Source organism: Ranitomeya imitator, chromosome 4, assembly GCF_032444005.1.
Source record: "Ranitomeya imitator isolate aRanImi1 chromosome 4, aRanImi1.pri, whole genome shotgun sequence".
Classification (NCBI taxonomy): Eukaryota; Metazoa; Chordata; class Amphibia; order Anura; family Dendrobatidae; genus Ranitomeya; species Ranitomeya imitator.
In genome coordinates this window covers 142,852,462-142,865,922 of record NC_091285.1, presented here as the reverse complement: position 1 = coordinate 142,865,922, position 13,461 = coordinate 142,852,462, and the positions used below count along the sequence as shown (strand labels likewise).

General features: G+C 44.7%; 1 protein-coding gene across 4 annotated transcripts in view; it reads left to right on the top strand.

Annotated features, from left to right (window-relative positions):
• Positions 1 to 13,461, top strand: part of SIMC1 (SUMO interacting motifs containing 1) — a 114,810-nt gene that overhangs the window by 15,973 nt on the left and 85,376 nt on the right. The gene's annotated exons all lie outside the window — the stretch shown is intronic.

The following is a 13,461-nucleotide window of genomic DNA, read 5'->3' as shown; positions in this document are numbered from 1 at the left end:
GACCACTGCAGTTTTATAAAAATCAGCCTCCTTACATGTCTGACTTCCATGCCAGTGTCAGTTAAATTCTAACCAGAGTACACCTCATTCTACTTAATGTGCTTCTCATTAGGTGATCACCTGAAACAAATCTTATTTAATGAAGGAAAGTATAAAAAACACTGCTGTGGTGTTCACAATCCTCTTGCAATAGGACAAGCTGGATGGCAAAACAAGTGCTAGTAATATCCCAAAAGTGATAAAAATGAAAAAAATAACTTTTAACCATGCCAAAGGAGTTTAAAAGAAGTCTTGAGTGAGGAAAAGGCCTCAATTTTGGCTTTACTAGCAGAGGGACACAGTGAGCGTCATGTTGCCTCCATCCTTAAAATTTCTAAGGCTAGGTTCACATTGCGTTAACAGCAGCCCGTTCAACACGTGTTAACGGGCTGCTATTAACGCAAGTGCCGATATGTCGTTGCGCTAGCGCAGATAGAGCTAGCAGATGCTCTATCTGCGCTAGCAGTGACAGACCCGGATACGCTGCAGCCCGCGTCCCAGGGTCCGTCACTCAATGCCGGCACATCGCTAACGCACGCCCATTGTGGGTGTGCGCTAGCGATGCGTCCGACATTAAACTAAATGGCAGCGTTAACGGACTACGTTACACCGCGTTATGCCGCGGTGTAACGTCCGTCTAACGGACACCAAAAAACGTTATGTGAACCTGGCCTAAGACTGCAGTCCATTACAACAAGGTCAAGCAGTAGACATTAGGGACAACAAAGCTACAGACTGGCAGAGGGCAAAAACGACTTTCAACTGACCGAGATGACCGTCATATTTGAATGTCACTCAGCAATTGCAGGATGACATCAAGTGACATACCAAAGGCATGACAAATGGCAACTGGGGTGAAGGGCACGGCAAGAACAGTTCGTAACAGGCTCCTAGAGGCAGGACTCGAGTCATGTAAAGCTAGAAAAAGCCTTTCATCAATGAGAAGCAAAGGAAAGCCAGACTGAAGTTTGCCAAAGACCATAAGGATTGGACCATATAGGACTCGAGTAAGGTAATCTTCTGAGTCTAATTTTCAGCTTTGCCCAACACCTGGTTGTCTAATGATTAGACCGAGACCTGGAGAGGCGTACAAGCCAGTGTCTTGCACCCACTGTGAAATTTGGTTGAGGATTGGTGCTCTGGGGGTGCTTCAGAAAGGCTGGAAAAACAATTGATTCCTTCTGCTCAGGCAATGTTCCCCAACTCTGAGGACTTTTTTTCCAGCAGGACAATGCGCCATGCCACATATCAAGGTGTGGATAAAATGCCACCACATCAAATCCTTTTCATGGCCAGCCCAATCTCCAGACCTGAACCCCATTGAAAACCTCTGGAATGTAATCAAGAGTAAGATGGATACTCACAAGCCATCAAACAAAAGAACGCAAATTTTTGTATCAGGAGTGTGGCATAAGGTCGCCCAAAAGCAGTGTGAAAGACTGATGGAAAGCATGCCAAGACGCATGAAAGCTGTGATTTAAAAATCATGGTTATTCCACAAAATATTGATTTCTGGACTCTTCCTGAGTTACAGGGAATCTGTCACCCCATTTTAGGCCTATACGCAAAGGCCACTGCCATCAGGGGCTTATCTACAGCATTCTATAATGCTGTAGATAAGCTCCCAATGTAACCTGAAAGCTAAGAAAAGCAAGTTATATTATACTCACCTAGGGGCGGTCTTGTGCTGTCCAGTCCAATGGACGTCGCGGTCCGGGTCCGGCGCCTCCCATCTTCATACGATGACGTCTCTTCTTTGCTTCCTGTCGCGTCTCCTTCACAGGCATACTGATTTGCACTGTTGAGGGCAGCGTAAAGTGCTGCAGTGCGCAGGCGCTAGGCCTCTCTGATCTTTCCCGGCTCCTGCGCACTGCAGTACTTTGCTCTGCCCTCAACAGGGCAGAGAAAGTACCCCTGCGCAGGAGCCGCGGCAGTAAGCAGAGGAAATCATCGTATGAAGATAGGAGGACCTGGACGGCGACACCTATCGGACCGGATCGCACCAGGACCGCCCCTGGGTGAGTATAATCTAACTTGTTTTTCTTATCTTTCAGGTTACATTGGGGGCTTATCTACAGCATTATAGAATGCTGTAGATGAGCCCCTGATGGCGGTGCCCTTAGCTTATAGGCCTAAAATGGGGTGACAGATTCCCTTTTAAACATTAGTATTGTTACTAAATAATTATGAACTTGTATTTTTTGCATTATTTGAGGTCTGCAAGCAATGCATTTTTTTGTTATTTTGACCATTTCTCATTTTCAGAAAAACAAAATTTATTGCTTGGAACTTTAAAGACATGTTGTCAGTAGCTTATAGGGATAAAACTGAGTTTCTTTACGGCGTTATGGCTTTATATGTTCTAAAGCTAGCATCTAGGACTTAAGCTGTAAATGCTCAGTAATATTAACAATTTTTAGTTAAATCAAGAGAATATAAGACACTTTTGTAATGTATCTTGTGAGAAATATGCTTCCTCCACTTCTCTCCAGCCTCCTGAACTCACTGCAGGCAGCATGGTGGTTGAGTGTTTAGTACTGTTGCTTTGCAGTGTTTGGGTCTAGGTGAAATGCCACCAAGGACAACAGCTGTATGGAGTTGGTGGGTTTCCTCTCACACTGGAACACATACTGGGAATCTTAGATTGTCACCACTATCCCCATTTGAGCTCAAAATGTCGGTAAAACGTTAAACCTATAGTGTATGAGGAAGCATAATGAATATAATATTCATGCCTGACTACCAACACACTGAGGTGTCAGATTGAAGCTTCCTATTAAAGTCCGTACACTGGAGAATACCTTTTTTTTAATTTTTTTGTTCTCGTAGCCTCCAGAGACCCAGGACTGTTTCTAGGCAGAATTTAGCAAATAGAGCTACTATTTACTGCCCTTAGAGCCCCCTGAAAAGGTTCTGAGCCGGTCTGCTTTCACCAATGAGGCAATTAAAATCTCTAAAATTTGGCATTCCTACTTTTCGGTGTTTCAGAAGCTGGAGAAAAAGGAGGAATATAATTAAATGCCATTCTACATAACATACACCAGTTTTCCACACAGAAAAAAGATTACCCCCAGTCTCATTGGTGTCACTAAGCATAAAATCTATATCCTTGTGTATCAGAACACAAAGGTCATGCAAGTAGGGTAAATATAGTAAATGAAATTCTTGCTTTCACAAAGAATTTCTAAAATCGTAAATTGTCCTTAACCCCTTAACGACCGCCACCAAATAAACTCTCCAAACTGCCCCCAGACAAGACATTCCAGGTAAAATTGTCTGGGAGCTAATGACACCTCTTCATCAAGGCTATCAAGTGTTCACTGATAATTACTACAAGATAATCCCCCTATATAAATTCCTCCACATTACAAATACAGGGGCCTGTGGGACAGTCAGAAAAAAAAAACTAGAAGGTTTTTCGTAACAGTTGGTGTCCAGACGTTTGGAGAAGGGGGCGTCATTTCCACAAGTGCAAGTGACCAAATTATTGCAGTGAAGTGGAATTACAAGGATGTCTACATGCTGACCATACCGCATGCAGAAACCACGGTCTGTCGGTGACAGGTATGTCACCAGGGACAAACAAAAATGGTCTTCACTGATTTTAATAAATTTATGGGCGGCATTGACTTGTCAGACCAGATGCTACAACTATACCCGGTGAAGCAGAAGACCAGGTCCTGACATAAATAGGTAGCAAACTACATCATCCAGATTGCTACCTGTAACAGTTTTGTTCGCACAAAGTCACAAGGAGTCCTAATGTTTCTCAAGTTCCAGGAGAAAATTGTCAAGTGTCTATTTGACTCAACGGCACAGGAGGCAGTTTTTGCGTAAAAAGTCACTTGTGGGGTTTTTCTTCTATTTTGGTGCCTTAGGGGCTGTTCGAAATGCAACAGGGTGCCTGCAATATTTCAGCCAAATTTCCAAAATTCAAATATTGCTCCTCCCATTTCAAGCCTTGCCGTTTGTCCAAACAGACCTTTTTGACTCGTAAGAAAGGGGGTTTGCCACTTGCCGAAGTAAAAACAAAAAAAAACAGGTTTTGAAAATTTAAGAAAAATTAGAAATTGCTGCCCTATTATCATCCTAACAAATGATGTTTCAAAAATGAGATGTAAAGTAGACATATGGGAAATGTTACTTATCAATTTGTGTGGTATAACTATCTGACATAAACGCATAAAAATGTAAAGCTTCAAGGCTGCAAAATTTTAAATTGTCAATATTTTCATAAAGGTCAAAATTGTCACTAAGGGGGTAGTAGACGATTCATCAAATTTTTCATGTTGAACCTGATATACAATGCGATAGTGGATACAGAACTGAATAACACTAATTTCAAGGACATCCCTTCTGACAGCACCACCAGGAGGTAGTTCTTCGTATCCTTGATAGGGATATGAACACAGAAGAGGTTAAATAGCCCTCCCCACCACCCTACAGTGTTTCCTCTCCCTATCAGGGACAAACACAGAAGCAGAGCACACAGGTGCAAAGATTCTGGGATAAGAGTCTGCATACCTGAGAGCCTCGCTGACGTTCTCTTCGGGGTCTGGTTGAGCTGGGGGCTTCCGGAGCAGCTGCCTGCATCCCTCTAGAGGGCTCTGTGGCTTCGGGGAGCAGGTCTGGTCGTGCAGGCTCCGACATCACGCTCATACCAGAGAGGTCCCACAGGGTCCAGTCGAGCTGTGTGCTCCCAGAAAAAAGTAAAATTTGGGCGTGAAGCCCTAGCCAGCTCACCGACCGCCACAGGTGCTCGGAACTCCGTCAGGACTAAGCGTGATCCACAGGATACAAAGAGTAAATGTTCCAGAAAGAAACATTTTTTTTTTTTAAGGAGCTGGAACATTTACTCTTTGTATGCTCCCAGAAACTGCCTTATCCCTCTTTGGAGGGCTCTGGGAATCGGTTGTCCGTTTTGGATTTCGTGCGCAGGGTCGGCTTCTGGCCAGCAGCGTGCTTCCTTGAGGGAACCTTTGGCGCATTGTCATCGGTGGGAGCGCCGGTGATGCGGCTTCTGGGGGCGTGTCTGCAGCGTGTCAGATGACAGGACAGGGAAAAATGGCACCATATACCAGAGTTTCTACTGTAGCTGGAGTGCATTCCAGGCGGAGCATGCACAGTATGACTAACACCTGCAGGAAATCAACTGGGATTGGCAGCGACTGGGGCTCAGGATGACTATTCAGATGCCCTGAAGCTGGGTAAGGCTGACTACTTAAGGGGTGAGGGACAGCTGGCGGAACTCTTGCTTTAGTATGGAGAGTGCTAGCCGTTCTGATGTCCAGTCCTTAGAGCCATCATTGGATCATGTGAGTAAAAGCGTAGTATATCGCACTATTAAGCACTAGCTACAGGAGCCTTCTCTTCTCCATATACTGTTTTTTTAGGGCAAAGAGACTTAGATGGTCCACCTCCGCATTCAAAGGCTAGCAGATGTGCCATTTTGAGCACCAGGTTCCCAGAGAGCTATAATTAGAATCTGTAAAAGCCGCATTTCCAGATTACTTAAAGGATTACTTAAAGGAAACCTGTCACCCCCAAAATCGAAGGTGAGCTAAGCCCACCGGCATCAGTGGCTTATCTGCAACATTCTGTAATGTAGATAAGCCCCCAATGTATCCTGAAAGATGAGAAAAAGAGGTTATATTATACTCACCCAGGGGCAGTCCTGGTTCTGTTCTAGTCCGATGGGCGGTCCGGTCCGGGGCCTCCCATCTTATGATGACGTCCTCTTCTTGTCCTCAGGCTGTGGTTCCGGCGCAGGTGTACTTTGTCTGCCTTGTTAAGGGCAGAGCAAAGTAGTGCAGTGCGCAGGCGCTGGGAAAGGTCAGAGGCCCAGCGCTTGTGCACTGCAGTACTTTGCTCTGCCCTCAACAGGGCAGACAAAGTACGCCTGCATCGGAGCCGCCGCCTGAAGACAAGAGGACGTCATCGTAAGATGGGAGGCCTCAGACCAGACCGCCCATCAGACCAGAACAGAACCGGGACGCCCCTGGATGAGTATAATCTAACCTCTTTTTCTCATCTTTCAGTATACATTGGGGGCTTATCTACAGCATTACAGAATGCTGTAGATAAGCCCCTGATGCCAGTGCGCTTAGCTCAACTTCGATTTTGGGGGTGACAGATTTCCTTTAAGGAAGCGCAATCCTCACTTCTAACCAGTATAAAGACCATGACTAGGGAAGAGGTGCAAGAGTACAGTTTCCACTCTAATGCCATCACAATCCCCTCATCCTAAGAGACCCAGATGGGACATGGATCCAAGTTTAGAGGGAGGAGAATTGTCTGGCTATTCTGATCCGGACACTGGAGAAGGCGAAGGTTCCTCAGTAGTGCTTCCTGAATAAGATGCTTGTTTTCCTCTGAACACGGACATTCTCTTACAAGCTATTAGAGGCACCATGAAAATTGAGGACTATACTGAACCACTGACTCAGGGATAAAATGTTCGGGGGTCTAAGAACCCGTAGGAACAGTCTTCCCAGTTAATAATCATATAAAAGCCCTCGCGGGCAGGGTCCTCTCTCCTCCTGTACCAGTTATGACTTGTATTGTTTAAGATTATTGTACTTGTTTTTATTATGTATACCCCTCCTTACAATGTAAAGCGCCATGAAATAAATGGCGCTATAGCAATAAATAATAATAATAATAATATAAAAGCAATTATACTGGAAGAGTGGGAAAACGTGGGAAAAAAGCTGGTTGTCCAAAGAGATTTTAAGTACTGCCTCCCTTTGATTCAGAGGAGACCAACGTATGGGAAACAGTCCCAAAAATTGACATACCAGTATCAAGGGTCTCTAGGAAAATAGCAATTCCCTTCACTTTTTTATCGATACACTTTTTTTTGGGTGACAGTTTATTTAATATATTCCTTTATTTGGTTATACATTAAAAGTTATGTTTTAATTCCTGCTTATGCTATGTTCTCAAGATTTTGGTAGGATCATGTGATACATTTAAACTATTATATATTGCTGTTATTGCAATTCCCTTCAAGGACTCCTCTGGCCTTAAAGATCCGATGGACAAAAGATCAGAATACCTCCTTAAGAAGGCCTGGGAATTGTCTGCAGCTATTCTAAAAACAGATTGCAGCCACCTCCTTAGCCAGGTCAGATGAGTGGATGAGCTGGAGTCATATTAAAACTCCCAGGGAAGAAATCCTGAAATCACTACCTTTTTACTAAAAAGGCAACCGATTTCATGGCAGATGCTGCAGCAGCCAGTCCGGTTTGCAGCAAGGAATAATGCATTATCAAACGCAGCAAGGTGGGCTTTGTGGATAAGATCATGGACAGTGGATACCCAGTCAAAAATAACTTATGCTCGATACCCTTCTCTGGCCTACATGTCTTCAGACCAGTCCTGGATGAGTTGCTTGAGAAAGCATCTGATAAAAAGAAAGGCTTCCCTGAAGAAAAACCAAACAGGATGCCAGCGTTTTGGAAGACTCGCTCTCATCCCAGGAAGGACTATAGAGGAAACAGGAAGTCGGGCAGGTGGAGCTACCCCAAGGGTGGCAGAGGTAGAAGCTCTTCAAGACCAAGACCCAGCAGACCATGACGCCAGGGTTGTTGGGGGGGAAACTTTAGTACCTCCTGGGGGGCTGGCAGGAAATTTCCAAAAATCCATGGATTTTGTGTACAGTTGCTCAGGGGTACAGGATAGTTCATCCAGTCACCCCCCCAGAAGATACTGTGCAGCATTTGCCCAGTCTCCAGTGGTCCACCAGAGGCTCCTAAAGGATATAAAAACTTAGACTTGCAGGTCATAGTTCAGGTGCCACATTCCCAACTATTCCAGGCACACTATTCCAGTCTGTTTTCCAGAAAAAAGCTAGGAGGGGAGTACCGAACAATAATCAATCTGAAACTACTAAACCGGTGGGTGGTCTACAAACGGTTCAAGATAGTCACTCAGATCGGTCATACCTCTGATAAAAAAAGGACTCCGTAATGAGCACGCTGGATTTAAATAGTACCTATTACCATGTACCTATCCATACCTTGCACCAAAAATCTCAGGTTTGCGATTAAAGAACCAGGGGAAGGTACAGCATTTCCAATTTCGGTGTCTTCTGTTTGGTCTCTCTCCTGCTCTCTGAATTTTCAGAAACTCATGGTGGACATAATGGTTTTCCTAAGGGAAAAGATCCTCATTGTCCCATACTTGGACGACCCACTCCTGGCAGCACTCTCCAGAGCAGATGGAGAAATATCGAACAACCATGACAGTCCAGGATAGGCTGGGGTGGTTAATAAACCTAAAAAAAAATCAAGTCTCAAACCAGAAAGAAGCCATTTCTGGGTGTACTCCTAGGTTCCAAGCAGGAATACTCCTTCCTTCCGCTGCACAAACAGCAGACAATCAGAGATAGTCTACTCAGATGCAAAAGTATATCCCAATCAGGAAAGCCATGAGAATCCTGGTTTAAAGGGAACCTGTCACCAGGTTTGGCCGATATGAGTTACGGTTACCCCTTTTCAGGGCTTATATACAGCATTGTATAATGCTGTAGATAAGCCCCCGATCTGTCCTGCAAGAGAACAAAAATAACTTATACTCACCTGAGGGGCGGTTCGGTCCGATGGGTATCGCAGGTCCTGGTCTGGTTCTTCGCATCTTGCGATGCCGCCCTCCTGCTTGCTTCATGTGGATGATGTGTCTGTGCGTCATCCACACGGGCTCCCCGTGTGCAGGCATACTTATCTGCCCTGTTGAGGACAGATCAATGTACTGCAGTGTGCAGGCGCCAGGAAAGGTCAGAGGCCCAGCGACTGTGCACTGCAGGAATTTGCTCTGCCTTCAACATGGCAGATAAGTATGTCTGTGCAGGAGCGTGATGCCGGGAGCCTGTGAAGCAAGCAGGAGGATGGGGATCACAAGAAGATGGGAGGTGCCAGACCAAAACCAGCGACACCCCTCGGACCGGACTGCCCCCCAGGTGAGTAAGTTATTTTTCTTTTACAGGTCAGGTCTGATCGGGGGCTTATCTACAGCATTATAGAATGCTGTACATAAGCCCTGGAAGGTGATGGCCGTCACTCATATTAACCAAATCTGGTGAAAGGTTCCTTTTTAATGACCTTGCACTCCCAGCATCCAATGGAGTCAGTTCCATTCATGAATCTTGCAGTGGGAGGTCCTTTTGGCTTGGGACTGCAGAGGCCTCACTGGACAACAGGATGTTGGTATCTGAAGTCCTAAAGTAGTTTGTGTTGGTGGACCAGAATTAATAACCTTGGGAAAGGAAGACCCTGGAAAGTGTAACCATGCGTGAGCATCACTATGGATGCAAGCTCAGAGATTTGGCAGCTCACATAGGAGGTTACCTCCAAAGAACATGGTCTGCATCTGTGCGCAACAGCTCCTCAAACCACAGGGATCGTGGAGCTAAAAGATCGATGCGTCAGTCTTTTAGGACAATTCTACCACAGTATCCTTCCTCCTGCACCAGGGAGGTCCAAGGCGCTGTCACTTACAGGAGATTTCATGAAAAATATTTTCCTGGGCACAAAACATAGTGAGATCAATCACTACAGTGCACTTGAGGGCTCAAAAAAATTCAGATAGCAGACTTTCTAAGCAGAGAAAAGGTTCAACCCTCGGAGTGGTCTCTAAACAAGGAAGTCTTTTCTTGGCTGACACAGCACTGGGGTACCCCAGAAATAGACCTATTTGCCTCCAGAAAAAATGTCAAAACGCGAGAGTTCTCTTAAATAAAACCAGGAGACAATCCGACTGGGGTGGATGCCTTGGCACAGAACTGGAATATGGGGCTGGTATACACCTTCCCACCACTCACATTAATACATAGAGTATTGAGGAAGATCCAGTAGAGCCGGACAGCTGTGATCCTAATAGTCCCCTACTGGCCCAAAAGGTTTTCCCAAATGAAGTGGATGGTGTTAGAATATCCAATTCTCCTGCCATCCAGACACGACCTTCTAAGGTAGGGCCCTCTTTTCCATCAAAATCTGAAGATGTTACACCTGTCAGCCTGGATCTGGAGAGGGAGATCCTGAGATCAAAAGGTCTGTCGGAGTCAGTCATCTCTACTATCCAAAAGAGCAGGAAACTGGTAACTTCAGCCATATATCTCAAGAACTGGAAGAAATGCTGTTCGCAAAGTAGTCACAATTTCCATCCCTCAGGGTCCAGATATTCCTCATTCTAGACTTTCTTCAGTCCGGGTTCGATAAGTCTGAGACTTAATACATTGAAGGTACAGATATCGGCCCTGGAATCATTCTTTGATTATCCGCTGGCCAACCATCCTTAGATAGTAAGATTTGTTACAGCTATTCAGCGAAGTAAACCTAACCTCAGTGTCTTCCTGGGATCTCGGTTTAGTCTTAAACGACTTAAGCAGAGGACACTACAAACCATTGGACCAAGCAGATCTAAGGTCTGTCACTTAACCTTTGTCAGGCTGCATAATTTTACAACATTAACAGGCTGCAGAGGTACAATTGTACCTTCATATATACCTCCACTGTGATATTTGGCCAATATATTCTGGACCAAAACTGCAGAGATGTCACGAAATTTCAGCCCTCTACGGCTTTTCGAAAAAAAGTTATTGCAATTTTAAAACTGAATAGTTACAATTGTACCTAGTCAGCTGGACAAGGGTTAAAGCAGTCTTCTTGGTGGTGATGACTTTGGCAAGGTGTATAGGCAAAATTCAGGCCCTTTCCACAAGGGACCCATATTTAAAGATTCAAAAGGCCCTTCCCAAGGTAGTTACTGACTTACCTGCTTTCTTAAAGAACTATAGTAATCAGCAGGAACTCTCTCCACTCGTTGGACATAAGGAGGACAGTTCTACAATACTTAGAGCTCACGGAAAGCTGGAGAGTGGATTCTCGTCCAGATGGCAGGAAAAAAAACTGGGAAGGCATCAGTCTACGCTGGCTAGATGGATAAAATCGACAATTGGCGGAGCATACGTCTCGGCGGGAAAGACTCCGCCAGAAAACCTTAAGGCTCACTCACTGAGGGCGATCTCTACTTCGTGGGCAGAGCGCAGGGGCATCTGTGGATCAGATCTGCAGGGCTGCGACTTGGTCAAAATGAAATACCTTTTTGCAGACATTAGTTGGACGCTCTGTCAATAGTTGGACGCTCTGTCAAATCAACAGACAGCCTTTGGGAGGAAAGTCCTCCAAGCAGTGACTCCTCCCTAGTAGGAGTTATTTGATAGCACCCCTTATGACCTCCCTTTTATTTCCTGTCTGATATGTGATATGAACATGTGTAGAGAGGAAATTCAATATTTGTTGCATCCATCGTGATGTGGTACTTGAGAAATCCTGAAGGGTGGTGGTGGGGAGGGGCTATTTAACCTCTTCTGTGTTCCTGTCCCTATCAAGGATATGAATGACTGCCTCCTGGTGGTGCTGTCATGATGGACTCTTGGAAACACCATTACCGGTAGGACTAATTCCTACTTTTTTTTTTTTTTTTACCTCTCTCTCCTTTGTGGAGGTATATTAGCAGTGAGTATTGGGAACCTAATGAGATCATATTTTTCACCAGGTGCATGTACGTCTTCTCCTTGTATTAGTTGCCCAATCATGAGCAGGCAGCAATATAGAATGTAAGTCCGCAAGGACAGGGTCCTCTCCCCTCTGTACCAGTCTGTCACAGTAAATTTGTTTACGGTAAATGATATCTATAACTCTATATGTAACCCCTTTCTCATGTACACCACCATGGAATTAATGGTGCTATATAAATAAATAATAAATAAATAATAATAAATAAATATAGCATAAAAAGAACACGACTCCCCAATAACTTAGGTTTCCCAATCAGTAATGATAGTGCTGATCTCTTTAACAAAAGCTGACTCTTTAGGTGCCAAATACTTGCTAATTTGCTAATACTGAGAGGCAAAATAAGTTTTTCTGCTCTGCGGCTATTACTACCTAATGTTCCCAGTTTAGCATGAAAAATTTGAAAGGTCCTGATTAAATGTTAAATAAACCACAGTGTGGAGGAGTCTACTCACTGAGTCAAACGCACTGCATTTTTTAATTCAATCACCTGGATATCTTGGCTGAATGAGGAAAAAAAATGCACATTTCATCTTGTGGTTCATTTTACCTCCCATACCCTCACACCTCCCAAAAACCATCCCACTGTGTATAATGAAGACCTCATACCAGCTGGCAGTCCACCTACCTCCTAACAAGCCACCAAAGGAAACTAAAGGTACCGTTACACTAAATGACTTACCAACGATCACGACCAGCGATAGGACCTGGCCGTGATCGTTGGTAAGTCGTTGTGTGGTCGCTGGGGAGCTGTCACACAGACAGCTCTCTCCAGCGACCAATGACTTCGGCATCGTTGAAACGGTCTTCAACGATGCCGAAGTCCCCGGGTAACCAGGGTAAATATCGGGTTACTAAGCGCAGTGCCGCGCTTAGTAACCCGATATTTATCCTGGTTACCATTATAAAAGTTCAAAAAAAAAAAAAACAGCACATACTCACATTCCGTTGTCTCACGTCCCCCGGCGTCAGCTTCCCGCACTAACTGTGTCAGCGCCGGCCGTAAAGCAGAGCACAGCGGTGACGTCACTGCTGTGCTCTGCTTTACGGCTGGCCGGCGCTGACAGTCTGTGCGGGAAGCTGACGCCGGGGGACGTGACAGACAACGGAATGTGAGTATGTACTGTTTTTTTTTTTTTTTAAACTTTTAAAATGGTAACCAGGGTAAATATCGGGTTACTAAGCGCAGCCCTGCGCTTAGTAACCCGATATTTACCCTGGTTACCAGTGAACACATCGCTGGTTCAGCGTCACACACGCCGATTCAGCGATGACAGCGGGTGATCAGCGACCAAAAAAAAGTCCTGATCATTCCCAGCGACCAACGATCTCCCAGCAGGGGCCTGATCGTTGGTCGCTGTCAAGCATAACGAGTTCGTTAACGATATCGTTGCTACATCACAAAAAGCAACAATATCGTTAAAGAAATCGTTGTGTGAAGGTACCTTTAGTGAATAAGATTAGCCTGGATAAGACTTCTTTACTTTCCTGAAACCACATCTCCTGTATAGTCGCTTAACAAGTAGATTGCATCTTTTCACCTAATAGACCACATCCTGTTTCTTCTGCTTTCCTGCTGTAGCCGTTCACATAATGTAATGTCTAGGATGTATTTATCCATTGCTTTGAGGATTGTTTGAAATCTGGAATGTCGCAAATGAATACATCAGGGGTGCACAACATTTTTTTTTTTTTTGATTGAAGGGCCACATTGGTTCAGTATGGCAATCGCAAGGGCCGCAAAAAAATGTATAAAGGGGCAATTGCATGAATACATCACCAGAACAACTGTTAGTCTATTAATATGTCCCCAGAACCAAGTTTTGAGTATTTGAGGATTTTAAGT